The sequence below is a fragment of the Geotrypetes seraphini genome, chromosome 13, assembly GCF_902459505.1.
Source record: "Geotrypetes seraphini chromosome 13, aGeoSer1.1, whole genome shotgun sequence".
Classification (NCBI taxonomy): Eukaryota; Metazoa; Chordata; class Amphibia; order Gymnophiona; family Dermophiidae; genus Geotrypetes; species Geotrypetes seraphini.
This window is the reverse complement of record NC_047096.1, coordinates 79,778,588-79,796,192: the sequence shown is the minus strand read 5'-3', so window position 1 is coordinate 79,796,192 and position 17,605 is coordinate 79,778,588. Positions and strand designations below refer to the sequence as shown.

The window sequence follows — 17,605 nt, the reverse complement described above, 5'->3', positions numbered from 1 at the left end:
GCTGATATTGTGATGTCATAATGCCTCATTCCACCAATGCCTATGAGCCAACCTCATCAGTGATGTCACAATGGCTTAATTATTTCTATACAGACAGTCCCTGGGTTAAGAACAAATTACGTTTTTAAAGCTGTTCTTAAGTCGGATTTGTATGAAACTCAGAACTTGCAGATTTTAAGATTCTTGCTGCTTACCTCTGCTCCCAGTTGACAAAAGGGCCAACTGTCCCTACCAGTGTTTCCTCTAAAGTACAGAATTCACAACCACACAATGTTCTTAATTTGGCCATGCATCATTCCTGAATCTGCTGCAGGAGAAATATAGGAGTCTGTGCCACTGGAAATGCTGCTCAGTGATATCAAATGAAGCTATGACTACGTTCTTAAGTTCGAGTCATACTTAAGTCGGGTTTTTGTAACTGGGTGATTGCCTGTATTTTTATTTTGAAAATGGTCTAAGGAAATAATGCCTACATAGACTTGCAACTTAAAAAAGGAGGAAACTGCACCTTTTCTGTCCTCTCCCGTCCCCGCGAGCTCTATCCCCATTCTCATCCCATCCCTGCAAACCATCTGATTCTATCCACACAAGCCTCAAATAGTTTTGTACTGAATTAATTTTATTAAAGTATAAAAAGAAACAATATTCTGTACAATTGTCATTTTATAAATCAAAGTTCTGGCTGCCGAACTAGAGAAAGAGATCTTCAGTTGGCAGGGCTTTGTTTATAAATGTTTATCAACACAACTAATATACTACTTTATCCTAAAGCAAAAAAGAAAAGAAATAGAAATAGAAATTGCTACTCTTTGGGTTTTGGCCAGGTACTAGGGACCTGGATTGGCCACCATGAGAACGAGCTACTGGGCTTGATGGACCATTGGTCTGACCCAGTAAGGCTATTCTTATGTTCTGCTCTGAACTTCATATAGGATGGTTTACAATGTAAGCCTCTAGGTAAAGTGTTCCAAAGGTATTTTGCTGTGTTGATTCCCTCTATGTGTGAAGAACAGAAGGTACTGGAAGATGATGTTCGGACATGAACCATAGTGCTGTTGCAGGATTATAAGAAATTATTAGTGAGGCCAAATATAGAGGATTCTCTGTGAAAAGTGCTCTATGAGTTAAGGTTAAGATTTTATAATGAATTCTGTATCGCACTGGAACCAATGCTGGTACATTAAAAGTGGCATGATGTGATCAAATTGGCACACACCTGTTAATTCACAAATTGCTGTATTTTGAATAGTTTGTAGCCTTTTAAGAAGAGCTTTACTGAGCTCAGCATATATGATAATGCAATAATTGTGCTTACTTGACACCAGAGCATATAACAACATTATGCAGGAAGATTTGTCTATGTAGCTGCACATAGCACAGACCTGACAGAGTGGGAATTGGGGTGAAACACTGTGTCCCTCTATGTTACTGAAAAACATATTAGGTATTGTGCCATTTTTCTGAGAAATGGGTACCAAATGTGCCTGAGCCACATGGGCGCTATCAAAATGTCTTTTGTTGCACCCTGCATGGTGGTTATGGTTAACTCTTGATATGAAAGGAATTGGTGGGAATACATACAAAAATCTTCAACTCAAGAAAACATCCATTGCTGTTGCATAGTGGAATGATGGCAGCAAAAAGCAGACATTTCCTCTTGAGACCACGGTTTCCCGATTTGTTGAATGCCTTCTTGAGTTCAGTCCCATCAAAAGACCAGTCATGTGAGTTGATATTCCAGCTTAGAGAGCTGGCAATTTTGGTTCTGATCTCCCAGAATATACATTACTACAAGGAACATTCCTTCTGCATTCTCAATAAGGACAATATGATCCTGTTTCTCCATACTTGTTGATATCCAATCTATCATACTATCCAAGTTAGATTACTGTAATGCTATCTATCTTGGCATAACAAAGACCTACCAATTGATACAAAATACCGCTGTGAAATTAATCTTTGGAAAAAGTAAATTTGACCATGTGCTTCCTTTGCTTCTATTTGAAGATTTGCATTGCCCTGTATATTGGTCTTGAGTTCTTGCTGATTGGTATGAAGACATGATTCTTCTGTTATCTATTTGCCTTTTGTATGAAAGTGCTGAATATGAGCTCTCCACTCTATTTTTCAGGTATCTGTTGCCAGGGTCATACTTAGTTGGGAAAGGTGAAGTGAGAAAAGCTATTAGAACCAATGGAAAAAGGATTTAAAAAAAAAAAACTTAGTAAGCAACATAAACACTGGCAAGTTAGATGCAAAGCATTGATAAAGAACGCTAAAAGAGAATAAGAAAAGAAACTTGCTAGAGAAGCAAAAAATATATAATAACTTTTTCAGGTACATCAAAAGCAGAAAGCCTTTGAGGGAAAGTGTGGGACCATTAGTTCATCAAAGAGCAAAAGGGACATTAAGGGAGGACAAGGCCATAGCAGAGATACTGAATGACTTCATTGCTTCAGTCTTTACTGAAGAAGATGTAAGAGATCCACCTGTGAAGTTGAGTAGGAACAATTTATTCCATGTCAGTGTGTTCTGCATGTGTGACCAAGGCCAGGTGTTCTGGTATGAATGAATGCTGAGAAGCATACAGTGTGCTCTGTGTAGTTTAATTTTGTGGTTAACCATTATGTATTGTTAATAAGATGATATTGTGTGTGTATATGAAAAATGAATGGAAAAAATGGTATTACAATTAGTACTATTATGGGGCAGGGTCTGGGGCGGAGATTACAGAACTCCCAAACAAAAAAGCGTTCCGCTGCCCATGAGCCAATTGATGTAGTGCTTCTAGATTTTCAGAAAATTTTTGACTGAGTCCCTCATGAGATACTTCTGAGAAAATTAAAAAAGCCATGGAATAGGAAGTAGCATTCTGGTAGGATTTAGGAACTAATTAATGGATACAAAAAAGAGGGTAGGGATAAATCATTGTTTTTCTCAGTAGAGGAGAGTGAATAGTGGAGTGCAGCAGGGATCTGTTCTGGGACTGATGCTATTTAACATATTTATAAATGATCTGGAATATGGAACGATAAAAGGGCTCCTTTTACAAAGGTGCGCTAGTGGTTTTAGTGCACGCACTAGCCGCTACCGCCTTCTTTTAAGCAGGCGGTAGTTTTTCGGCTACAGCATGCTATAGCGTGCGCTAATCTTGTACGTGCACTAAAAAAGCTAGCGCACCTTTGTAAAAGGAGCCCTAAATGTTGCTAAAATGAAGGCAGATTGTGACAAATTGCAGGAAGACTTTAGGAAATTAGAAGACTGGTCATCCAAATGGTGGAATGGAATTTTTAATGTAGCCAAATGCAAAGTGATGCACATTGGGAAGAATAATCCAAATCATAGTTACTTGATGGAACATAAGAATTGCCGCTGCTGGGTCAGACCAGTGGTCCATCGTGCCTAGCAGTCCACTCACGCGGCAGCCCCCAGGTCAAAGACCAGTGCTCTAAGTGAACCCAGCCTCACCTGCGTACTTTCCAGTTGAGCAGGAACTTGTCCAACTTTGTCTTGAATCCCTGGAGGGTGTTTTCCCCTACGACATTGTAGGCATTCCAGTTTTTTACCACTCTCCGGAATCTATCCCCTTTCAATTTTAGAGAGTGCCCTCTCATTCTCCCTAGCTTATGCAGTACAAGTGTCTAACCCTCAAGGACAATTCATTTGCTGTATTAGAAGAATATTCAAAACATCATGCTCTGTCCATGATACTTATGACACTGTGTATAGAGGGGTAGCAGTAGCTCTAGCAGGAAAGGGGATGAAATTTGTTATACCATATGAACATAAGAATTGCCATACTGGGACATACTGAAGGTCCATCAAGCCCAGTATTCTGTTTTCAACAGTGGCACCTAGCTAGATCCTGAAAAGTAAAACAGGTTTTATGCTGCTTATCCTAGGAATAAGCAATGGATTTCCTCAAGCCATCTAAATAATGGCTTATGAACTTCTCTTTTAGGAAATTATCCAAGCCTTTTTAAAACCCCACTAAGCTAACTGATTTCACCACATTTTCCAGCAACAAATTACAGAGTTTAATTACACATTGTGGTCTGGATTCTATAAATGGTGCCGTTTTATTAGGCGCCAGAAGGGCGCCTAAGCTCAGTGAAAAATGCTGGTTTTCATTGATTTCAAGACGCCTACTGGTGGCTAAAATACTGGCACCGGACTTGTGCCTTTGTAGGCGGTTTACAGCACCTAATGCTACTGTGGGTGTGGCTAATCCTGGAAGTGGCATTACGTGGCCTAAGAAGGTGCGATTCACTTCAAAGGTAGGCGCCGGAAATGTATGCCAGGAATACAAAGGCAGTTGAAGTTCCAATGGAAACAATATTCCTAACCTTAGTCTCATAAAATTTGCCTGACCATTCAATTCAATAATGTGCTGCTATGGTGAGCAAATTGGAAAATTTTTGCAGGGGCAAGAGCTTCTATAAGAACATAAGAATAACCATACTGGGTCAGACCAGTATTCTGCTTCCAGCAGTGGCCAGTTCAGGTCAAAAGTATCTAGCACATCCCAACTAATACAGGCACACCACCAATTTCCCGGCATCCCAGGTTCCAAACCTTTGCCAGATTAACGTTTTTGCTGAACATGCTCTAACTCTTCCTTAGACCTCAATTAGAAGGAGAAAGGAAATAAAAAGATTACAGGGAGTAACACTGCAGTAGAATACAAAGAAAAGACTTAAACGCTACAACCCGGCATTATTCTTGAGCTACACTACCACCACTAGATAAACCCTTAAGATCTAAAAAGGATTGTAAATGTTCTGGTGTGAAGAACACATATTTTAATCCCATAAATTTAATAACACATTTACATGGATAGGCTAACAAAAATGTAGCACCTAGCCTCCTTGTTTCTTCTCTCATTCCCAAAAACAATTTTTGCCTTTCCTGAGTTACTCTAGTTACATCATGATACAACCATAGACGTTGAACACAGAAGAGTGTTCCAGACTTTTTAAAGAATAACCTCATCACTGAATTAAGATCTTGTTCAAAGATAAAGTTAACAATTAGAGTTACTCTTTCTTTAACTTCTATGGATGGTTCCTCTAATACTGCTGTAAGATTTTGTAAATCTTTGTCAGAGACCAAATTCTCACCCCTAGGTATATCATTATTAACAGAATTTCTTTTTGAAACAGGTAAAAAGTACGCTTTATTTATGGGCGGTATCTGGTCTTGCGGAAAATTCAAACACTCTATAAGAAATTTTTTTAAAATCTCAATCGGTGATATTGCTAGTATCCTTGGGCAGTTTAGGACTCTCAAGTTCAATCTTCTATTATAATTCTCTATCATTTCTATTTTACGAGCAGCAAAATTTTGTTCTTTAATTATAGTGGTAATTGAGTTTTTCAAGAAGGCTGACTCAGTTTGTATTTTGTCCATGCATTCTTGTTTAACTTTAAGCAAACTATCTGAAAAAGTATCCATTTTCTGAACCAATACCTCCATGTCCGAGGCAGTCTAATCTACCTTCACATCTACCTTCTTAATAGCCTCCAGGAGTATCTCCAGTGTCACTGCTGGGGTAGTTGTTGATCCTCCCTCTCCTTCAGCGATCTTTCAGCCCAGCATTCCAGCTGGGGCATTAGCTCCTCCCAGTGCCTGCTCCGCTCCCTCGGGGCCAAGCTCAATACTCTGCGCTCCTGCTGGACACAGTGTCGCAGAGAGAAGCGGCAGTGACAATGATGTCAGCAAATCCAGGGACTCAAGTACTCCCTCATTCAAGTCCGATGTGGAACTCAACCGCCGCAGGTATATCCGGGTGTCAGCTGGGCTCAGCGGCTGCAGGAAACGCTGGATCGTCTGCTGGGCCGGCAATGATGTGAGCAGCGGTAGCTGAGCCGCTCTCACATTCTCCTTCCTCTTAGTATGGGGCATATCAGCAAAAGGTAACAGCTTTCCAGCATATTCGTTATAAAATTTTGAAGAAAATGCTAAGCCTTCCGAGCTCAGCTAGATAGTGTCCGCCATCTTGAATTCCTTCCCCCGAATGTCCCCTGAACTAACTTTTTATTTTGTTTCTAATCTTTTTGCAGTCAGATGGATTGTGAGCAGGTTTTGACATGCTTTTATTTGATGGTTTGAGATACTTGAAAATATGTAGGAACTCTTTCCTGGTGTCTGGATCTTCCTATGTTGTCAATGAAAGTCCCTTAGAGAATTTCTGTAGAAATTTAGGATAAGAATTATTTCCAGTTGATACTCCAGCAGTTGAGAAGGATAAGATGAAATTCCTGGGGAATCCCTGCATTGTGGAGACTTTGGACTGATAGATAAGTTGGAGGCCCCAAAACTTGGAGGAGTTGGAAAAGATGACGTCTCTGAAGAAACACTCATAGCTTTCTTCTAAAAACTCCCTCCAGAGCTCTGTGATCATCAGATGTGGCTGAGAAGGATAGTCTCTGGTATCTTTTTCTGATCTGTTAATGCCAGAGATGAAACTGAATGTCTGCAGGACTAGCAAGTAATGAAATATAAAACATGCAGTTGCATGCTTTGCATCTCATCATAAGAAAGCAAGCATCGCAGTGAGTACAGCGGTTGCTATATTCATCACTTTTTGAGATATAAGAACATAACATAAGAACATAAGCAGTGCCTCTGCCGGGTCAGACCACAGGTCCATCCCGCCCAGCAGTCCGCTCCCGCGGTGGCCAAAAACAGGTCAAGGCCTGTCTGAATCATCAGAAGGGGCTCCCCTGCCACCTTGGTTTCCCATTTAAGTTCTGCCCTCCTATCGAAGTCCTAGCCCTCCGGTCTTGCACATGCACGACCAGGTTGGTTTAATCAGTACCCCACGATCCCTCTATCCCTCAGGAATCCATCCAATCCCTGCTTGAATCCCTGTACCGTACTCTGCCTGATCACTTCCTCCGGTAGCGCATTCCAAGTGTCCACGACCCTTTGGGTGAAAAAAAACTTCCTTGCATTTGTTCTGAACCTATCTCCCTTCAGTTTCTCAGAATGCCCCCTCGTATTTGCTGTCCCCTTCAGTCTGAAGAATCTGTCCCTATCCACCCTCTCTATGCCCCTCATGATCCTGAAGGTCTCTATCATATCTCCCCTGAGTCTCCTTTTCTCCAGAGAGAAGAGCCCCAGCCTATCCAGCCTCTCAGCGTATGAGCAGTGTTCCAGCCCTTTTACCATTTTTGTTGCTCTCCTTTGGACTCTCTCAAGTACCGCCATGTCCTTCTTGAGGTGCGGCGACCAATACTGAACGCAGTATTCCAGATGTGGACGCACCATCGCTCGATACAATGGCATGATGACTTCCCGTGTTCTGGTTGTTATGCCCTTCTTTATGATGCCCAGCATCCTGTTGGCTTTTTTCGAGGCTGCTGCGCACTGTGCAGATGGCTTCAGTGATGCATCCACCAGCACACCCAAGCCTCTCTCGAGTCTGCTGTCTCCCAACAATACCCCCCCTAATTTGTAGCTGAACAACGGGTTCTTTTTCCCTATATGCATGACCTTGCATTTGTCCACGTTGAAGCGCATTTGCCATTTGTTTGCCCAGTCTTCCAGCTTGTCCAGGTCCCTTTGTAGGTCCTCACACTCCTCCCTGGTCCTAACTCTGCCGCACATTTTGGTATCGTCTGCGAATTTTATAACCTCACACTTTGCCTCCTTTTCCAGGTCATTGATGAATATGTTAAAGAGTAAAGGCCCCAGCACCGATCCCTGTGGCACACCGCTCGTGACTCCCCGCCAGTCAGAATATTGACCCTTTACTCCAACCCTCTGCAGTCTACCCGACAGCCAGTGCTTGATCCATCTGTGCACATCCCCTCCCACCCCATGGCTCCACAGTTTCTTAAGTAGCCTTTCATGTGGCACCTTGTCGAAAGCCTTTTGAAAGTCGAGGTAAATGATGTCTATGGGCTCCCCATTGTCCATCCGACTGCTTATTCCCTCAAAGAAGTACAGAAGGTTCGTTAGGCACGACCTTCCCTTACAGAATCCGTGCTGGCTTGTTCTCAGTAGGCCATTCCTCTCGATGTGCTCGCAAATGCTGTCCTTGATCATAGCTTCCACCATCTTCCCTATTATTGAAGTCAGGCTTACCGGCCTGTAGTTCCCGGGGTCACCCCTCGATCCCTTCTTGAAGATCGGTGTGACATTTGCCAATTTCCAGTCCTCTGGCACCTCACCAGTTTTCAAGGATAGGTTGCAAACATGTTGGATTGTGCCCGCTATTTCCTGTCTTAGTTCTTTCAGAACCCTTGGGTGGATCCCGTCCGGGCCCGGTGATTTGCCGCATTTTAACCTGTCTATCTGTTTGAGTACATCCTCCCTACTTACCTCTATGTGCTCTAATTTTTCAGCCTGTTCCCCACTCATGAGCTCCTCTGAGTCTGGTATATTAGATGTGTCTTCGCTCGTGAAAACCGACGAGAAGAACGTGTTCAACCTCTCAGCTACCTCTTTATCCTCCTTAATCACTCCCTTCTTGTCCCCATCGTCCAACAGCCCTACCTCCTCTCTCGCTGGTCGCTTCCCCTTAACGTAACTGAAGAATGCCTTGAAGTTTTTCGCCTCCTTGGCCAGCCCCTCTTCGTATTTCTCTTTTGCTTTTCTAACCTCCCGATGGCATTCCTTTTGGCATTTCCTGTGCTCCTGGTGATTTCCCTCTGTTGGATCCTTTTTCCATCTCCGGAAAGATACTTTTTTGTCCTTTATCGCCCTCTTTACTTCTATTGACATCCAAACCGGGTCCTTTGATCGCTTGTTTTTGCAGCCTTTCCTGAAATTGGGGACGTACATTCTCTGTGCTTCCTGCAATGTTTGTTTATGCTTTTTTCACAGAAATATGTGGGGTAGTGAAAGTGGATAAAGCCCTGAAGAAACGGTTTGATACCGTAAAACGTTGGCTATTGCTTTGTATCACTGATACCAAGTTTCCAAGTTTATCCAAGTTTATTAAATAGTTTGATTTATCGCCTATTCAAAATTCTAGGCGATGTACAAATTGTTCAAAAATTTAGGTAACATATTATTCAAACATACAATAATTTGGGTAAGAAAAGTAAACTTATTTAAACAGATATCAATACATTTAGGTGAGATATTTCTACGTATAATAATAAAACAAAAGGGAAGTTATTTAATGGTTACATTCATTGTTAAATTCAATAATTCAAGGGAAGTACATTAGGAAGGGAGACAATGACGATTAACGAAGAAAATTAGATTGGCAATGCAGAAAATTTTAATCATTAAAAGCATCTGTAAATAGAAAACTTTTAAGTTTGGTCTTAAATTTGTCTAAGCTTTTTTTCTTGTCTTAAATAGAGTGGGAGATCATTCCAGGACTGAGGGGCTGTTATAGAAAAAATTGTATTGCGCCTTGTGTTAATAACTTTTAATGAGAGGATAGCTAATAGATGTTGATCTTGTGATCTCAGAGATCTAGAGGTAGTATAAGGTATTAAGACTCTAAAAATAAAGGCAGGAGTTTTGAATTCTAAGGTTTTAAAGGTAAGTAAGCATTGTTTATATATAATGCGGTGTGCTACTTGAAGCCAGTGTGCCTTCTTGAGTAATGGTGAAACATGATCACATTTTTTGGCTTTTAAATAATTTTAATGGAGGCGTTCTGAATTATTTGTAAACGCCTAAGCTCTTTTTGTGGCAAACCTATAAATAAGGCGTTACAGTAATCAATTTTAGAGATTACAAGGGAATGAAGTAAGATGTTCAAAGATTGTGCACATAAAAATTTTGATACAGATCGGATCTGGCGGAGTCTGTAAAAAGTAGATTTAACCACTTGGCTTATGTGATCGTGGAAAGATAATTTATTATCAAATATTACTCCTAGAATCCTAATATTTTTGGCCATCTGCAGGGAAATGCCTTTAATAGAGATAGGAAAGAAAAGTGTTTCACAATCTTTCCACGGAAAGAGCATGATGTTGGTTTTCTGAATATTTAAAGCTAGTTTATTAGTTTCTAGCCAATAATGAATTTGATCCAGTTTATCATTTATAATTGCTATTTCTTGAGGATTTTTGGTATTGATTGGATGTAATAGTTGTATATCGTCTGCGTAGGCAAATACTGTAAATCCAATGGATTGACACAATGTCATCAGAGGGGCTAGGAAAATATTAAATAAGATAGGTGAAAGTACTGATCCTTTGGGGATTCCATAAGGAAGTGAATAACTATTTGAGGTGGCATCATTAAAAGAGACATTCGATGAACGGTTATCGAGATAAGACTGGAACCAAAGCAGAACTTGATCAGTTAAACGCTGCTAGAAATCTTAGTCCTGCTAGAGTAGTGGCAGTAGCACATTCACTTCGGAAGTTTTTTTGGCCAATGATGTGGGTGGAGGTGGTTTGAGCTTCGGCTCTGCCGTAATAATACCTGAGGTCTTTTTCTTCCATTGTGTTAGTGCTCTTTAGCTTGCAAGTGGAGTATTTCTATTTATTTATTTATATTTATTGACCCACTTCCACGATAGCAAATAGATTAGTTTCCTGCAATTGATGCAGTTACTCCATGAGAAGGGCACTTGTTGGCTGCACACTTTTGGAAGATGAATGGGATTTGCTCTTACCACTGGTACACCTTTGTTTCCTACTGCCTAATCCCTGTTGTTATGTGTCATGATGGCTGCTCTTAAGTGAGTTTGTTTTTATTGTACGTGTCTACTTTCTTTTCTCAGGATATTTCTATTTGTTCCTTAAGTATAAAACTTATACATTTCCTAGCACAAAGTGACTTTCTCCCACATTTCCCACAATTTTGGATGTCTGAGGGCCCAAGACAGATCACACACGTTGTGGGTATTGATAATCGATGTTTTAGAGTCACATTTTGTATTCCTCTAAACACCTGACCTTTTTTTTTTCATTAACATCACAAAACTACTGTTGCTAAACTAAACGCAAAAAAAATATTTTTCTTATTATTTTGAAAGAAACTTGATATTGATTTATTTTAAAAACTTATATTCCAATTATACCTCAACGGATTACATAAAAACCACACATAATCATAAAACACACAAAAAAACAGTATAAAACACAATAAAACTAAACTAAACTAAACCTTAGGTTTGTATACCGCATCATCTCAACATTCGCAGAGCTCGACACGGTTAACAAGAATTAGGGTGGAAAGGAACTCCAGTGGAGGGAAAGATGAAGAGGAAATTTAGAGGACTAGAGTAAACAGAGAGGGAGGAAGAGTTACATTTTTGAGAATAACCAAAACAAAATAGATAATATTTCCATAATCATTTCATTCCTTCAGTCACTGCTTCTTAAACACTTAAAAAACTTCTATAAAAAGAGATGTTTTTAATAATTTTTTTAAACTCTGAAAGTTATTCATTCTCAATTGTCCAATCAGATTATTCCAGAGCTTCACCCCTGCCCCCAAGAACTGTTTTACCACATCAATCATGATTAAATTTGGTTATAGTTTTGGTTGCCAGTAGGCAACCTTGGAGTCATCTTTGATTCATCGCTCTCCTTCTCGACTCATATCCAATAGACTGCCAAAACTTGTCGTTTCTTTCTCTATAATATTGCTAAAATCCGTCCTTTCCTTTGTGAACACGCTGCCAAAAACCTCATCACCTCTAGTCTGGATTACTGCAATGTACTTCTCACTGGTCTACCGCTATATCATATCTCTCCATTTCAATCTGTTCAGAACGCTGCTGTGCACCTCGTATTCTGCCAGGGTCATTATGCCCACATTACTCCTTTCTTAGGGTCGCTTCACTGACTCCCGGTCCGTCTCCACATATGATTCAAACTCCTCTTACTGACATTCAAGTATACTCGCTCTGCAGCTCCTCAGAATCTCTCCTCTCTTGTAACTGCCTATACTTCCCTCTGGGAACCCCACTCATCAAACAAGTCCCTCCTCTCTGTACCCTTCTCCTCTACTGCCAACTCCTGTCTCCATCCCTTCTACCTTGCTGTGCTGCATGTTTGGAACAACCAGCCTGGCTTGCTATATCAGGGTTCCGTCTCTGGCATTAATTTGAATCAGCATTTAAACACTGATGTTATCACAAATTTTAATGCTATTGCTGTACTATCGCTGTTTTTGTTCAGCTTTTCATTATTGTTAACCGCATAGAACTGAGAGGTACTGCGGTATAAAAATTATTATTATTATTATTCCAGACATGAAACATTCTCCTGTTTCCTCTGAACCTATCATTTCAGTTTTATTCCTATTTACAGCACAAAACCAACAGTGATGATTTAGGTACTGGTTGTCTTTGGTATACTGTACATAGGGTTTCTGGGTAATAATGTTAATTCGGTGTTGATGTGTCATTGAACTTGTAACTGAAAATGCTGTTTCTAAGAAATCCTTCTTGAAGAACTGAACATGTTTATCTTGGTACCAAGACTAGATTAAATGCCATTATCCTAAGAGTGAAGGAATCAGTTTGTCTTTTTATCATTGCAGATACATTTACATTCTTCTGTTTTACAAATGCAGAGAGCAGGCAAAACCATTTTCAATAATTTATTTCAAAATCAATCCTAATGAGTTTCTGTCTCGTCGGTGGCAGAGCTTTCCAATAAAGTCTGATTTATTTAGAAAAGATCTTTGATACAGCTTCCCCGCTAATGGGGGGGCAGAGCTGCAGTTACACTGACCCCACAACTTCAGATCTAATTTGTAATTCACAGCGGAGATCTGACCTCATTTCCATTGATTGGACTTGGTTAAAGCAGACAGCAGGGCACAGACAGTGAAGATGAAGGGATCTTGGGCATAGGAAAAAGCCTAAGCATTACAAATTACAGTATTCTCTCATTTGTGATCAAATTTTAAAATTATCTTCAAAAGTCTTGTTAAATCAGTGGTTCTTTCAAATATATGACTGTACCAATGGAAAGAGTTGCTTGATCATTCTGAATAGACCAAAACTTGTTCACTTGCATGAAACAAGTGAACATATTGACTTTAGAACTTGAGCCTGACCTGAACTTTGACCTTGCACTGCATCTTAAACCAATCTTTGTTCCCTGACCAGCATTGGCATATACTCCTTTGTATTTGATACAGTGCTGGTGTGATAGTGGGTTAAGTGGTAATTTTGTAATAGGCTTCCACTTGTGCAGCAGGTATGGGTATTAGTTACACCAGTTTTGAAAGGGGAAGTATGTGCATAATTATCCTGTGAAAATTACCCCATGGAAAGTACCCACACATTTATGCCTCTTATTTAGTATATACAACTTTCCTAGTTCTTTCATTGTATATGTATGCTTGCATATTTTTTAAAAATATGTGCATAAATACTAATCCTTCCCTAGGCCTCTCTCCAGAAAAGCCTCTGTTTTATTCAGATAAACTGATGCTCATACAAGCTGTATACACATAATTGTCAGAAGGGATTGAATCAGATACTTTCAGGACCAGAATATTCCCAGAGGGATTATAATATCACAGTGGGTTTATTTGATAAAAGAAGATTAGAATAGATATTCAGAAGGGTTTATGTAGGCAGGAGAAGCTTCTTCTTGCTTAGGCCCTGATCAGTAGGACGGGAGGGGACTTTCAACGATGCTTAACCAGGCAGTGCTGCTGAATATTTCCACGAACTACTATCCTCACTGAATGGTTGGGGCTGGAGTGGTCTGGGGGCAGAATCAAGACAGAACTGGCACAAAAAGTGGCCCTATGTGTGTTCCAGCACTTTCTTATAGTGAAAGCGGTTAGCTTAGCAAGGTTTAAAAAAGGTTTGGATAATTTCCTAAAACAAAAGTCCATAAGCCATTATTAAATGGCTTCGGGAAATTCATTGCTTATTCCTAGGATAAACAGCATAAACTCTTTTTCTCCTTGAGATCTTGCCAGGTACTTATGACCTGGGTTGGCCACTGTTGGAAACAGGATGCTGGGCTTGATGAACCTTCAGTCTGTCCCAGTATGGCAACTCTTTTATTCTTATGTTCTTATACAAGTGTGGGAGATGTCAACTGACTAGTATAAAATTCTGAGCATGTCCTTCCCATATGCAGCAATCTCCTCAGTTTTGTTTTTCCACTCTGGCTAAAAGATGTTTAATAAAAAAAGCCCTCACAGCTTTTTCACTGAAGAGTCTTCTCATTTTCCACCGTTACTTTTCTTTTTTTTTATTAAAATTTTTTTCTTTTTGCTAATTATAGTTTTTATTTTTGATATCATAGAACATAGTTCAGTCAAAGCCAGGCTCAGAACCTGCCCAGTCTGCTGGAGGAAAACAATCAATAATGATATATACAGGCTTTGCATCATTTACTTGGAGTCAGTACATTACCAAGAGGATTGTTATGAGTGCGGACAAATGACCCCAGAAACATTTAAAAACTGTATCAACCAGTTTCATGACTAAAGGAAGGCAGAAGAGAGACTTTAAGTGGGAGGCTTCAGCACAATATGGGCTTACTCAGTGCAGTCCAACAGGTCTTCATCCTCCAATGTTACTTCAGTTCCCTCATTCGATGTCTTCAAAAGTCTTGTCATAAAAGGGCAGCACCATAACTTTTCAGAAAGGGTGTCGGTTTTGGCTGAGACTTCTTGAATGAAAAGCAAATATCGTTGATTCTTTTGCCCAGCTCAGAGCAGCAGTAGTTATATAGGCCAAAATTCTATCTTAGCGCCAATAAACTTTTACTCTAAGTACTATTCTATAACAATGCTCAAGAGTTGGGCGCCTTTTTTTTTTTTTTTTTTTTTGTAAATCTTTATTAAATTTCCAAACTACCTTAATGCAAACAATTTCAATATACATAAGTTTACACGAAATGCACATTAAAGTTATAGACATTAATGTACAGCTATTTCCCCCACCCCCCACCAAATAATCAGAAAAAGTACATACCTACAGGAAGGAAGCAGAAACCCAAGGTACAGCTATACGATAGGAGGGATGTTATTGAATGAGTACCCAAGAAAGGGACTTGGGGGTAATGGTGGACAGGTCAATGAAGCCAGCGGCACAGTGCGCAGCGGCCGCTAAGAAAGTGAATAGAATGCTAGGTATAATCAAGAACAAAACAAAAGAAATTATACTGCCGTTGTATTGGGCGATGGTGCGTACAATATTGGTCGCCGTACCTTAAGAAGGATGTGGCGATACTCGAGAGGGTGCAAAGGAGATCGACACGTCTGATAAAAGGTATGGAAAATCTTTCATACGCTGAGAGATTAGAGGAACTTGGGCTCTTTTCCCTGGAAAAGAGGAGACATAGAGGGAATATGATAGAGACCTACAAGATCATGAAGGGCATAGAGAAAGTGGAGAGGGACAGATTCTTCAAACTTTCGAAAACCTCAAGGACGAGAGGGCATTCAGAAAAGTTGAAAGGGGACAGCTTCAAAACAAATGCTAGGAAGTTTTTCTTCACCCAACGGGTGGTGGACACCTGGAATGCGCTTCCTGAGGGCGTGATAGGACAGAGTACAATATTGGGGTTCAAGAAGGGATTGGACAATTTTCTGTTGGAAAAAGGGATAGAGGGGTATAGATAGAGGATAACTGCACAGGTCTTGGACCTGTTGGGCTGCCGCGTGAGCGGACTGCTGGGCACGATAGACCTCTGGTCTGACCCAGCAGAGGCACTGCTTATGTTCTTATGTTAGAGAATCACTCGGCAATTATAGAGAATTGCTTGGAGTGATTATTTCAATATTAATGACCCGATTGTACTACATTTGCATGGCAGTATCGGAGATTGCTAGAAAACTTGGAAAAGACCTTGCTAATCCGTTTCGATAATCCGTCGCTAAAATACGTGCATGCTAAATCATCTGGAGCCTATTTAGCGGGCACATTAAAGGCAGGTTTTTGTTTTGAGAATCTGGCCCTTGTCCTTTGGAGAATTGTGCTTAGTGGCGCCTTAGCCTTTCTCCACCCCTAAACATGCCTGCTTTGCTGTTAGGCGACATGCGATAGGTGCCTCTGTTTTGTAGAATCGCGCCTAAGAAGATAGATGTCTATTTTCCAATTAAATTTTATTTTTTTCAATTGTGAGCTTGTTAAAGCTCATTATTGAAGCCAATTTACTAATTAAGGCCGGCTTTTATCAAGCTTTGCTAGGAATTTTTAGCTCAGGTTGGTGCAGTGCCAATGCTTATAGAATTCCTATGAGAGTCAATACCTCAATAGCCCGCACTACAAACCTCTAACGCAGCTTGATAAAAGAGGGGGGTAAGTTAAACGCCTAACTTTACGCACCTATCTATGTAGGTGCCTTTTTTAGAATTTCCCCCTACTACTACTATTTATTATTTCTATAGCGCTGAAAGGCGTATGCAGCACTGTACATTTTAACATACAATAGACAGTCTCTTCTCAGAAGAGCTTACAATCTAATTTAGACAGGACATTTCAGGGTTGGGGAAATTATGGTAGAGGAAATGATACAGTGGGTATAGGTATCTAACAGCAGTGAGCGGGAGTCAAGAGTTGAAAACGGTTTCAAAAAAGTGGGCTTTTAGCTTGGATTTGAATACTGCTAGGGATGGAGCACGACGTATTGATTCAGGCATAAAGCGCCGCAAGAAAGAAGGGATGGAGTCTGGAGTTGGCAGTGGAAGAGAAGGGTACAGATAAGAGAGGCTTGCTCGATGAACGGAGATCACGGAGAGGAGCATAGGGGGAGATAAGTGAAGAGAGATATCGTTGGGCTTCAGAGTAAATGCACTTGTAAGTCAGCAAGAGGAGTTTAAACTATATTCGGAAATGGGGAGCCAATGAAGTGACTTGAGGAGAGGGGTAATGGCAGAATAGCAGCTCTCATGGAATATGAGTCGTGCAGCAGAATTTTGAATGGATTGAAGAGGTGAGAAACGGGTGCACGGGAGGCCTGAGAGAAGTACGTTGCAGTAGTCTAAGCGCGAGGTGATGAGAGCGCGGACAAGGGTTTTGGTAGTGTGTACAGATAATCCAAGAAAAGGATTAAAAAGATATATCTGAGCTAAGAAATTTGTACATTATTGGTAAATGATTACACATTACAGATTTATAAGTTTGTCACGTTCCGTCATCACACAATCTTCTTATCACTCATACTTATACTGTACATGTGTATTACTCAAAGCAATTAGGAGCCTTTTCCTGCATGTAAAACACATTTGTTACTGTGTAATATGTTAAAAACAATTTTTAAAAAATTTAAAAGCATTATATAATTGCCTCTTATATCATTTTGTGTATTGAAAATATTTATAATGTGCTTAAGTAAGAACGGTGTCAGGTCAAAAGCGCGCCAGGACAAAGGCGCGCCCAGACAATTGAGCGCAGCGCACGCCGCCGCACCACTCTAAATTACTGTTTTTAGGGCTCCGACGAGGGGGCGTGGGGGGGAACCCCCCCACTTTACTTAATAGACATCGCGCCGCGTTGTGGGGGGTGTGGGGGGTTGTAACCCCCCACATTTTACTGAAAACTTCACTTTTTCCCTGTTTTTAGGGAAAAAATTTAGTTTACAGTAAAATATGGAGGGTTACAACCCCCCAAACCCCCCATAACGCCAGCGCGATGTCTATTAAGTAAACTGCGTGGGTTCCCCAACAAAACCCCCCGTTGGAGCCCCTAAAAACTGTAATT

The 17,605-nt window shown here is 40.5% G+C and overlaps 1 protein-coding gene across 3 annotated transcripts in view; it reads left to right on the top strand.

The window, feature by feature from the left end:
• SKAP1 (src kinase associated phosphoprotein 1) overlaps positions 1 to 17,605 on the top strand; it is a 524,527-nt gene that overhangs the window by 423,570 nt on the left and 83,352 nt on the right. The gene's annotated exons all lie outside the window — the stretch shown is intronic.